The sequence below is a fragment of the Protopterus annectens genome, chromosome 5.part1, assembly GCF_019279795.1.
Source record: "Protopterus annectens isolate FY-2018-M chromosome 5.part1, PAN1.0, whole genome shotgun sequence".
In the NCBI taxonomy this organism is placed as follows: Eukaryota; Metazoa; Chordata; order Ceratodontiformes; family Protopteridae; genus Protopterus; species Protopterus annectens.
The window spans coordinates 354,878,768-354,890,968 of NC_056736.1; positions in this window are offsets into that span (position 1 = coordinate 354,878,768).

Sequence of the window (12,201 nt, forward strand, 5' to 3'; positions counted from 1 at the left end):
ATGCACGCACACAGGTGACTCCACAACAAGTACAAATATGACTCTGTCATTGTCCATGTCAGTGTGAATGACCTGAGATGTACCTCCCTGGACTACATGAAAAGAGACATGGTGGAGCACTCCAATCTTGCAGCCCAGGTAGGTATGACCCTAGCCCTGAGTAGCATCCTGTCATCACCCAGAATGACACCACAGTACAAGGACAAAATGATTGACTTCAAAAATTGGCTACGCTTTTGGTGTCATTCTAAGGGGATCCAGTATCTTTCTGCCTGGGATGACATGATCGACAGACCATGATGCTTTGCCAGAGATGGCCTGCACCTGTCACCCTTGGGATTCCAGATACTGGCTAAGGCTCTTGCCACCCCTATAGTGTCTTTTTTACGCAAGGTTCAAATGACAAATTCACCGCTGTAACAAGTAAAACCAAGAAAAATCTGAGGGTAATGCTATTCAATGCTAGAAGTCTAAACTTCAAAATGCATTCACTCGAGGAACTCTTTAAAATGGAGAACATCGTCATCTGTGCAGTGACAGAGACCTGGTTCAAGGCTCCAGAGAGCACCCCTGCTTTATCAGGCTATAATTCATACCAGACATTTCGGCCAACTAACCTGGACTGAAACACTAAAGGCGGAGGTGTGCCCATATTCATTAAGGATATCCACACCTCCAGGCTAGTTGATCAGCATAATGTATCCGAGATTATCCAAGTGCAACTAACTCTGAGCAAGACGGCAATCCAAATTGTAACTTGCTACAGATCCTCCACCATGCCCCAGGATTCCCACTCCTCATTTCTTGATACAATGCAAAATATTAGGGTACAACCCAACACCATAATAATGGGTGATTTCAACTATCCCACCATTAACTGGGAAAACTACTCATGTACCAACTTGTTTGCTCAACGTTTTCTGGAATTCATAAATTCCAACGCCTTGGATTAACTTATCCAAACCCCCAACAGGGGCAGCAATATCCTAGACCTGGTCATTACCAACATGGGCGACCCATGTTTTGACACCAGAGGTCAATTCCTCGTTGGTCTGATCCGACCACAAGCTAATCACCCTAGACATCCACATCCCACCCCCACCCCCCATTATAGAAACCACTGTAAAAAATTTCTCCAAAGCCAACATCACGCTTCTTAAGACAGAAGTGCCAAACTTCACGACACCCATGCAGATGGACAATAGAGGTACGACTGCTGAATCCTACACAAATGCACTTTATAAGCACTTACACGAGTGCATGCATCGTGCTATCCCTAACAGAACCAAAATGCTATCCTTCTAAAAAAGGAAGCCAATCTGGTGGTCCCCTGCCATAAACAAACTCTACAACACAAGAAAGAAACTGTTGCAAAAAAAGTAAAATCCCATGATTGGACTAACTCCCTGGTCAGCCTCAGTAAGAAGCTGAGATCCCTCATAAAATCCTCCAAAGCTAGTTATGAAAACAAAATTGCCACTGATTCTAAAGACAACCACAAAGCATTCTATAGGTATATCAAGAATCTCAATGGCAATACTCATATCTGCTCCGAGTTACAGCAAAATGGCATTAAATATAGAGAACCAACTGATATTGCCAACATCCTGGCAGATAGGTTCAGTGCCAACTCACCAAACTAGGTATAAATCCCTATGTCACAAGATGGGTTGCCAACTGGCTCACTGACAGTACCCAGACTGTGCAAGTAGCAGACTCCAAATCCAACTTCAGACCAGTGACAAGTGGAGTACCACAGGGTTCAGTCCTGGGTCCTCTCCTGTTTATTTTCTATTTTTCTGAAGTACAGGCTAACACAGAATGGCTAATGAAGTTCACAGATGACTGCAAACTAGGAGCCATAATCAAAACTCCTAACGATGTGGATATCCTACAAAAGGGCCACACTGAGACAGATACCTGGTGTCAAAGCCATGGCCTCAAGCTCAATGCCAAAAAGTGCATTGTCATCCCCTTTGGTAAAAACTCTGTACCCATGAGCTACCACATAGGTGGTAGTCTATTTAACACTGAAAGTGTGATAAGAGACCTTGGGACACAGGTGGACAGTAGTCTCTCCTTTGATATTCACATCACCACAGTAGTCAGGAAATCCTTCTATGTAGCACACCTCATCACAAAAGGTTTCTCATCCAGGAAAAAAGAGGTCATTGGTCCCCTCTACTCGTCACTCATTAGACCCATTATAGAGTACAACACCCCTTTTGGTATGTACCTCACAGGATATCTACAACTGGAAAGGCCACAGAAATACCTCACAAAGAAGATTACCAGCCTCAAACAGATGCCCTACGCAGACCGTCTCAGAAAACTCCAGCTTTACTCCATCACATATCGCCAAATCAGAGGCGATCTCTGCCTAACATACAAAGCTATGTCAAACCCAGAGCTGTTAGACATGCTCCACTTAAAAAAATCCCAGTCCCTCCAAGCTACATGCTCTAGGGACCTAAAAAATAAACCATTGTTGCAAAAAAAAGTAAAATCCCATGATTGGACTAACTCCCTGGTCAGTCTCAGTAAGAAGCTGAGATCCCTCGTAAAATCCTCCAAAGTTAGTTATGAAAACAAAATCGCCACTGATTCTAAAGACAACCACAAAGCATTCTATAGGTATATCAAGAATCTCAAACACCACAATAAACAGAACATGCTGGAGGGATAGATTTCGGTTCCAGAGACTTCCCATACTCTGGAGCAAACTACCTATCTATATCAAACAAAGCTCCTCATTAGGACTCTTCAAGAAAAATCTTGATTATTACATGGGAAATAGGAAATTCACCCCTGGTATCACCTCTGTGGCTCTGCTCGACAGGGGCACAGAAAAATAATTTTCTTGGGTGGCGAAAGCCAGGGTAGCTTTTTGGCTAGGCTTATATAGACCCTGGGGCCAATAGCCTAGTACCTACCTATGAACCTATGAACTTATGCATGCACTGAGGAAAACCTTCAGATCATGCAAATAAATCTAAAAAAAAAATCAATAACTTTGTTTTTTTCTTGGAGAAAATCTCCCCTGCACCACCATAGTGTCTGTTAATTGTATATATAAACTCAGAAATTGCACAGTCCCTCAATAAGTGGTATACTCTACTCTGTTTAGCTGTGTGTGTGTGTGTGTGTGTGTGTGTGTGTGTGTGTGTGTGTGTGTGTGTGTGTGTGTGCGCGCATGCGTGTGTATGTGTGTGTGTGTGTGTGTGTGTGTGTGTGTGTGTGTGTGTGTGTGTGTGTGTGTGTGTGTGTGTGTGTGTGTGTGTGTGTGTGAAGATTTAGGATGCTGTGGTGCTGTGAGTATGTGTCTACTGGGACACAGCCCTCAGCAATAGTTGTAGCATCATGGGTTAATCTATTGGACAAGTCCAGGGAATGAATGGTAGAGGGTTGGGCATAAGCATGCCTCTACAACAAGTCACATTGGTTGTACCATGACCCTTTCTAAACATTAAACAATTAAAACTTTGTAACTAATAAAATTACGAATGGAGAAAAAACACAGCTGAGGCCGAACTGTTGTCTAGCGCTTTCATTCCTTTATTGTTGTTAGGAACTTCATCAGAACTGAAAAAAGTATATAGCCATGCTCTATAAATATGCTGTATACAGGAATACATAATTTGCATATGATGTGATTAGTGGCCAATGGCCAAAGATTTCTTTTCACAATACAAAAGAAGAATTCGAACCAATGATTATGTCCTCATGTTAATTCAAGGGCCACTGAAATTGTTTTCAATTCTTACCAATAGTCATTGTGATATGTGTGTTATAACAACTTTTGAAACTAAGAGTGAGTTGAACAAATACTTAATACAATTGTTTTTTTTACGATGTTATTGTGTTTACTTTTAACTGATAGTTATATTTCCAATTAAACTAGAAGCTGGAAAATCATAGGACTGACCCTGTAATAGTAGTGGAACCATTGCTTATTTTCTATCACTGTTTAAGAACTAGTGTATGCTGCATGACCATAAACAATGTTCATTACCAGATATGCCATTGTAGCAACTGTCAGAACCCCAGGGATGTTGTCTCATAGCTGTAGTGAATTCCACAAAAGATGTACCAATGGAAGTTTGAGTGCTGTGAAACTGTGATCTGGGTAATTTATAAATGCAATGGCCATCATTCATGGAGGTAGTGCTAGAATGGCTTTGAAGATCATGCTTGATGCATGCCTTGTGAACACAAGATGAAATGGAATGTGCTAGTATGTGATTCAGTTTGTTAAAACAGTCACACATGTGAGACAATCACTCACAGAGGTCATCTTGTACAACCTGCATTAGCTGTTCTAACTCTGCAATGGCTGTAGCATTACTAGTATGTGTGTCCATTATGGTCATGCACATACTTTAGGTCTCAACCATTGATACTGCTACTTCAGGGTAATGGGAGCAGCCATGTCTCCAATGAGTACTAGTACTTACCCTCCCTGTATGTCTCCCTACCCCATGCAGCTTGTAGTAGACTCTGACTCTGAGAATTGTACAGTAGGGAGCATCACATTTTCCTGACTGTTAGTGTCCATAATAAATTATCCTCCATATTTGTTATGTATCTCCTGGGTGTCCATAGACACAGAGGATGTGTTTATGGCCTACATAGGGGATCCAGTGGTCACATACCCATGTCATATGCACAATCATTTATGATTATAGCAAAGCACAATATCCTGTGTAAGTATAACCTGGCACTAGAAACATATCTCAAATTCAAATGTAGTCCTAGTAGTGCTTACAAACAAAATATTCAAATCTGATATCATGTACAGATGGCCATGTAGGCTGGATCCCTCATATTCCTGTATAATGTGAAGCAGACAGCTTTACCAAGTTGGCCAGTGTGTACAGTGGCAAAGAAGGATAGGTATACTGCAGTACAGGAGTCAGAGCCATAACTTGCTGATCTAGCAGCCAGTGTTTTTCCCAAACTAGTGCCCTTCAATTAAAAAAAAAGAAAAAGCTCTTCTGACAGAAACATTGCAGCAGGTCATTTGTTACATTTTACATTATCACCCAGTAAATGGTTAATTGCCTAAGTGCCTCATTCCTGTCCACATCTACAATATTGACATTCATTTCTATATACCAATTTTACATAAAGCTGCATCAGCATCTGCCATGATTGTATCCCATAACACCTAGCACCAGGGGAGGATGCCTCCTTCTCCCTGCCCTAGGCATGCTTCTGACAGTAATATAGTCTCATATCTGAAGCATCTCCAATGAATATTCTAAGTGCATGATGAATCTCAGATCCAATATCTAGCAACATCCTGTGGTACCATGAGGATTTGTCACTGCCTCTGACAGGGGCCACAAACTCCGGTCTCCATCAAAAGTGTCTCAGTCAATGGTCCACCTTCCATCTACCTACCTTTCTGTGCCAACTTTTTCAGTGGCCCAGTAGTGAACCATTTTATAACTATCATTCTGGCCACCAACAAGATTAATATCTGACACAAGATCTTTACAGGCATGGTTTGAGTAGGCCTGGTCAGCAGCATCTTGTCCAAAGAGCTATTGGCCATGCAGATAGATGGCGTGGAGTAGCACTTCATTCTCTGCCTCAAAGAGTGTGGATTTCTTAGCAAAGTCACTGTTCTTTTTTCACTTAACCTTATTAGGCATTGTTCTGCAGTTATATTAGCATGTTGGTACTGAGTGATTCTGTCTACCTGTGCTATACTCTCTCTGTTTCTTCTTGCTAACATACCACATTGGTGTTATGTTTAATAGCCATATCTGTCTATCAGTGCAGTGTATACAAACACAGGTCTTTAGTAGTACTGACATAAATGCATCCCTCACCCCACATCCCTTAAGTTTTAAAGTCTAAACAGCAATTTTATTTCTTCCTGTCATAGCCAACAGCACTTGCACATATGTTACAGTTATATGCTATACACCAGGTAAATGACTGCAATGAGGACTTGCTGATGGATGCGTTTACTACTTGGCTTAAAAGTTCTGAAACATAACAATTTTTGTAACCCTCTAGTACTCCCCATCCTACAGGTCAACAACTCATAAAACTAATGTCATGACTAATGTATTATATACTTAGGTAATACTTAAGTAATATAACAGAGAAATGTAGCTTTACATTCGCAAGTGAAACTACAAACTTAGCACTAACCTTGTACATCTCTAATAATCATGTAATGTTTTCACTTGCAGTAACTCCTTACCTTGTAGTTCTTCAATTTTTACCACTCACTGCATTCATCTTTGCAGTTATATGGCATTGATATAGTTGTATAGGTATGATGGCTGTGCAAACAAGGTCTCAAGTAATTAGTCTCTGTCTCTCTGAATCAATCATTTTGCATGTTATGCTGAATGCTAAAACTTTCCAACCACATGTAAATGGCGTCATGTGCACGCCAATGCACCTCTGGGCAGCATTTTGCATGCAGAGTTCATTCTATGGCTCCAGGGGATGGGGATATGTATAATTCCACATATTTCCTACTGGAAATGGAAACGTACTGCATGCTGTATTCATGGCATATAAACAAATACTGTGCTACCATGTTTCACATCTTACACTCCAATGTACAAATATTAGAATATGGTACATAAGTATGACAACACTGTCACAGGTCATGCAACTAAAAAAAAAAAGATTTTGAAGATAGTTTTTATTCTTGCCTGTCTGAAATTGAGGATACTGCTGGTGTATTTCCTGATGTTTGTGCATATAGTTTATTTGATACTAATAAAATCACATATAGAAGTGATTTCATACCTCCTTTTGAGCATGAGGGAATTACACAATTTTCTGATGTTTTGAATTTTGCTTTAGAACAAGCACATAGTGAGTTCATGGGTAACAAGTATAATATTAAATATAATTTAACTATTCAAGAATGGAGGGAGTTACAAATGTTAGAAATAATAACGTTATAATTAAGCCATCTGATAAAGGGGGCAAAATAGTTATTATGGACATTGACCACTATTTCCATATGTGCATGTTACATTTGCAAGATCCAAATACATATAAGAAAAGCAGTATTAGAGAGTATGAAAAAGTGGTTTTAGAATATGATTTGCTGCTACAAAAAGGTTTAAGGCTGGGCTATTTCTCACGTCATGATGTAGAAAAAAAGATTAAATCATGTGATGGGGACTTTTTTTGCCTTCTTAAAATACATAAAAATAAGTTGAACCCTCCAGGCCGACCTACAGTTTTGGCAAGGAAATATTTTGTGTCTAATATAGGCTTGTTGCTACATGAGAGTTTGCTACCTTATGTGCTAAAATTTCCCTCATACATTAGGGACAGTGTTGAGTTTTTAAATAAACTATCTGGTTTGGAAATTACTGACGATACATTTTTTGTTAGTGGTCAGTCTCCACACCAGTATCCAACACAAATATGGGTTGGAGGCAGTTCAATATTTTATGGGTGACAACCCTAGAACTAATTATGTTCTTGATTTGTTGAATGTTTGTTTAGTTAATATTTTTTTTGTTTTTGATAGGCAAATCTATCAACAAATTTGGGGTACAGCTATGGGGGCATCCTTTGCCCCCATGTATGTGAATTGTATGATGGGTTTGCATGGATTGGAGTATTTGTATAGAAATTATTTTTTAAAGAAATGTTATTTGTTATTATTGGTTTATTGATGATCTTATTTTTGTGTGTAAAGGTGGTTATGCTATGGTGAATTTTTTTGATGATATTCAACATAATAAATTTGGACTGTCTTTTGATGGTTTACAAATGGGAAGACATATATCTTTTTTGGATATTAATTTACAGTTACTTGAAAAAAAAACTTTATTAACTTCTATTCATAGGAAATTTGATAATGAATGTAATAAAATTTTGGTTGGTAGCAGTTGCCACCCACCACATACCATTGCTTCTCTTCCATATGGTGAATGTTTGAGACTGAGAAGGTTATGTAATAGTGATGAAGTATTTTACAATGAGGTTCAAAAAATGTGCCATATGTTTGTTTCCAGGGGCTATAGAGACAATTTAGTTAAGGAAGCTGTGGGTAAGGTCATTGTTAGTTTTGATAGAAATAATTTTAATCATGTTTACCATTCGAATAGGATGAATTATAATTCTTATGATACATATCCTGATTATATTTATTTTGTAACTACATATAGCGTCTTTAGTGCTATAGTGATTGATTTGATTAAATATTATTGGAATTTCATACTTAGATTTAGAGATTTAATTGATATCATTCCATCACATGTTAATATTTCTTAAAGGCGAGGAAGAAATTTGGGTGGCATACTTGTGCATAGTCGCTTTCAATGGCCCAATTCTAGTGTTACTAATGATATTTTTATATCAAAGGGGCACTTTTCCTTGCCAGAAATGTAACATTTGTAGTTATGTTATTAGAATCTTTTCAACTCTCAGTGGCCAGTTGTATTCCCCTTCTGATAAATTTAATTGTGATACAGAAGGTATCATTTATGCTCTTCAGTGCCCCTGCAAATTAGTATATATTGCTGAAAGTAAATGTAAATTTAAATTAAGGGTGCAGGAACATGTCAGGAACATCAGAAATTGTAAGGAAGATAGTCCTGTAGTAAACCATTTTATGGAAGTTCATAATTCGGATCCATTTGGTTTAAAGGTTACTATTTTGGAGAAAATTCAGACTAATTTTTGTTCAGACAGGTTGTTAGTTAAAAAGTTATTATGTAAGGAAAGTATTTTTATACTCAAATATGGCACTTTACACTCTCAGGGATTTAACCTTGAATGCAATTGGAGGCTGTTAATTTAAAAAAAATATGTATGTTTTTTATTTGTTTTTTTAAATGTTAATTGTTTGATTATTAATTATTTAATTGAATGATTATTTTATTGTGGTGTGTATTTATGCTGGATGTGAGGGATTTGACTTTCTACTCTTTGAAGGATTTTACCAAGGCGCTGAGATTCAAATAAATATTTGTGTGTTGGCAGTTGCCAGTTGTTTTTTCTTCATGCAACTAAATTACTCTACATTTCACAGCAGTTGTTGAAGTGGATTGTGAGTATGGTGACAAGATGCAAACCATATATCTCTTCTGTTTCTGACAAGAATTATGTCAGCTGAGGGAACTTGGCAGTAGTGGTACATGGAGAAAAGTAAAATCTTCTGTATACTCCTTCATGACCAGCACAGTGCCTAATGCAGGAGTGGTATGAAGGCCCCTAATATAAAATAGAACGTTGAGATGTTGTCACAATAGTTGCAACAGCTGCACTGGACATTCAGCACACTGAAAAGTACTGTCACCATCACTAGAGATAACTAAAACAATGCCATCCCAAACTCATAGGCAGATGGACGGCCAAGATAACAGCTGTAGCATCACAAATAAACAATACCATCCCAAACTCATTGGGTGATGGAAGGCCAAGATAACAGCTGTAGCACCACAGATAAACAATGCCATCCCAAATTCATAGGCCGATGGAAGGCCAAGGTAACAGCTGTAGTACCACTGATAAACAATGGCATCCCAAACTCACAGGACGATGGAAGGCCAAGGTAACAGGTGTAGCATCACAGATAAACAATGCCAACCCAAACTCATAGACAATGGAAGGCCAAGATAACAGCTGTAGCACCACAGATAAACAATGCCATCCCAAATTCATAGGTCGATGGAAGGCCAAGGTAACAGCTGTAGTACCACTGATAAACAATGGCATCCCAAACTCACAGGACGATGGAAGGCCAAGGTAACAGGTGTAGCATCACAGATAAACAATGTCAGCCCAAACTCATAGACAATGGAAGGCCAGAATAACAGCTGTAACACCACAGATAAACAATCTCATCCCAAACTCATAGGCTGATGGAAGGCCAAGAAAACATCTGCAGCACCACAGATATATGGTAAATAACTTTTACCTCACCTTCCCATACATACTGACCATCTGTGGTTTCCACAGATCTTACACACTAAGGTTTCGCTCTCTACATAGCCCCAGAAGCAATGGCAGATAATGTGCTGTTGCATAGAAGGAGGATACAGCACCTTACAAAGCATAGAAGTGAGTACATCTGCTCATACTGTACAAGTTTAAATACTAAAATAACTGTGAACCGGTATCCATGTAGCAGGAAGACTTGTGAGTCTGTTGACAGGTTACAAATGTAGTCTGTCACTGTAAGTTTTGATCAGCACTGCCATTACATGCTAAGTTCCACAGTTCAGTGATAGAAGTATGACTGTCTCATGCTATTACTGTGTATTTGAAGGAAGTATGGGTTGGATGACATAAATCACTCAATATAGTAAGACATCGCCTTTTGGCTGGCATGTGCTAATGTATATGGGTTCATTTCACAGCTTTGGTTGTGTATCGTTAGGGTTTTGAGTACAGTACGTGTAACCTTATAAAACTAAAAATATGTATGGGCTGAATTTTATCTGTACATTTCTCTCCCCCACCCTGTTTATCACTCTCCTATGTATCATTGCATTTCTTTTATATATTTTGTTTTTTTCCATTCATTTTACAATTACATGTAGCAGCATATAGTTCTGCAACTTATCACTGCAGCAAGGGCAACCAGCCTCCCACAGGTGACACTACCATCCACCCCGTCTGCAGGCCAACCTATCAGGGTCATTACTCCACCTCATATATCATCTGCAGGGGTTAACTATCTAGCCCTGTACCAGAGGCTGGGGCTGCTGTCCCCTCTAGGAGAAGTGGCAATGGGTGATGTTTTTATGACACACTGGTAGCTGACCAACATTGTGGGGAGGGTTGAATAACCAATGGCTAGATATCCACATTGGCCATACAGAGAACCTCTTCCATTGACTCAGTAAGTCACATCCTTGCCTGAAAATGGGTTCTTTCATCTGAGTCAGGGTCTAGCAGTGACAGAGCCCAAGATAGGGTTTAAGGTCTTGCTTGGTCGGGAATAGCAGGGATGTTACTGGGCAGCTACATCCAATCCCCCATTATGGTATTACCCTTCCTTTTGTGTCATACCCTCTCTTGTTTGCTGCCCAAACCTGCCAAACAGAATTATATACAATATGTTTGTCTAATATCTTCTTCACTATTGTGTTCCTCCATGCTCAATATCTCATCACTTCCCCTGCCAGTCGTCTTGTTTGTTTGTTTGTGTGCCCCTACTACATACCTAGCCTTCTTGTTGCCCTTTTACTTCCATTACTTCCTTCCTTCTCACACTTATCTTCTCTCTTCATATAGATAGATAGACAGACAGATAAAAAGAAAAGAAGCATCTGACCCACAAAAATACTTTAGCCCACCTTTTCAACTGCTGTCCTGATTGGTCCTTAGGATTTCTCCTTATATCTTACCCACTGTTTGCTTTTTCCCTTTTCATTACTTTCCTGCATTCTTATTCCCACATTTTAATTTGGTGAAAAAATAAATATGGGGTCCATATCACGGCATCAAAAAGGCGATTAATCAAATGGCTTTAATATCGAAAATGCCATTCATCGAAGTGTGTTTTGTGAGATCGCGGTACAGTGAAGATCAGAAAATTTGCCCTTTCCTCACTATAGTGCAATCTCAGAGTTGGTATATGTAATTAACAGGGGTTGTAGGTGGCAGAGCCCCCCACAAGATCGACTTCTATGAATGGCATTTTTCGATATTAAAGCCATTCGATTAATGGCCTTTTCAATGCCGTGATATAGACCCATAGATATGATCACCAGTATGATAGCCATTTAATGATTCTACATGACTTCTCTTTCTTGCTGCTTCTTTGTGGGTGTGATCATGCATTTCCTCATCTTCCTCTGATGGTGTAACTCACCTTGGATCCCGGAAACTACCGTCCCATCAGTCTGACAAGCCTTATCTGCAAGGCCATGGAGCGTATTATCAGGGAACTTATAAACAAAGACATTGGCAACCTCCAAACACTGGACCCCACCCAGTTTGGGTTTGTGAAGGGCCGATCTTGTCTCCTGAACTTGATTGACTTCTTCAAATCAGTCTCCAGAGCCATGGACAAGGGTAAGGTGGTCAACACAGTCTATCTAGACCTTGCCAAGGCCTTTGACACCATCCCCCACTCTGGAATCATGGATAAACTTACTAAGCTGGGCATTAATCCCTACTTCACCCAATGGGTTGCTAACTGGCTTACTGATAGAACCCACACTGTAAAAGTAGCCGACTCCAAATCCAGCAGCAGAC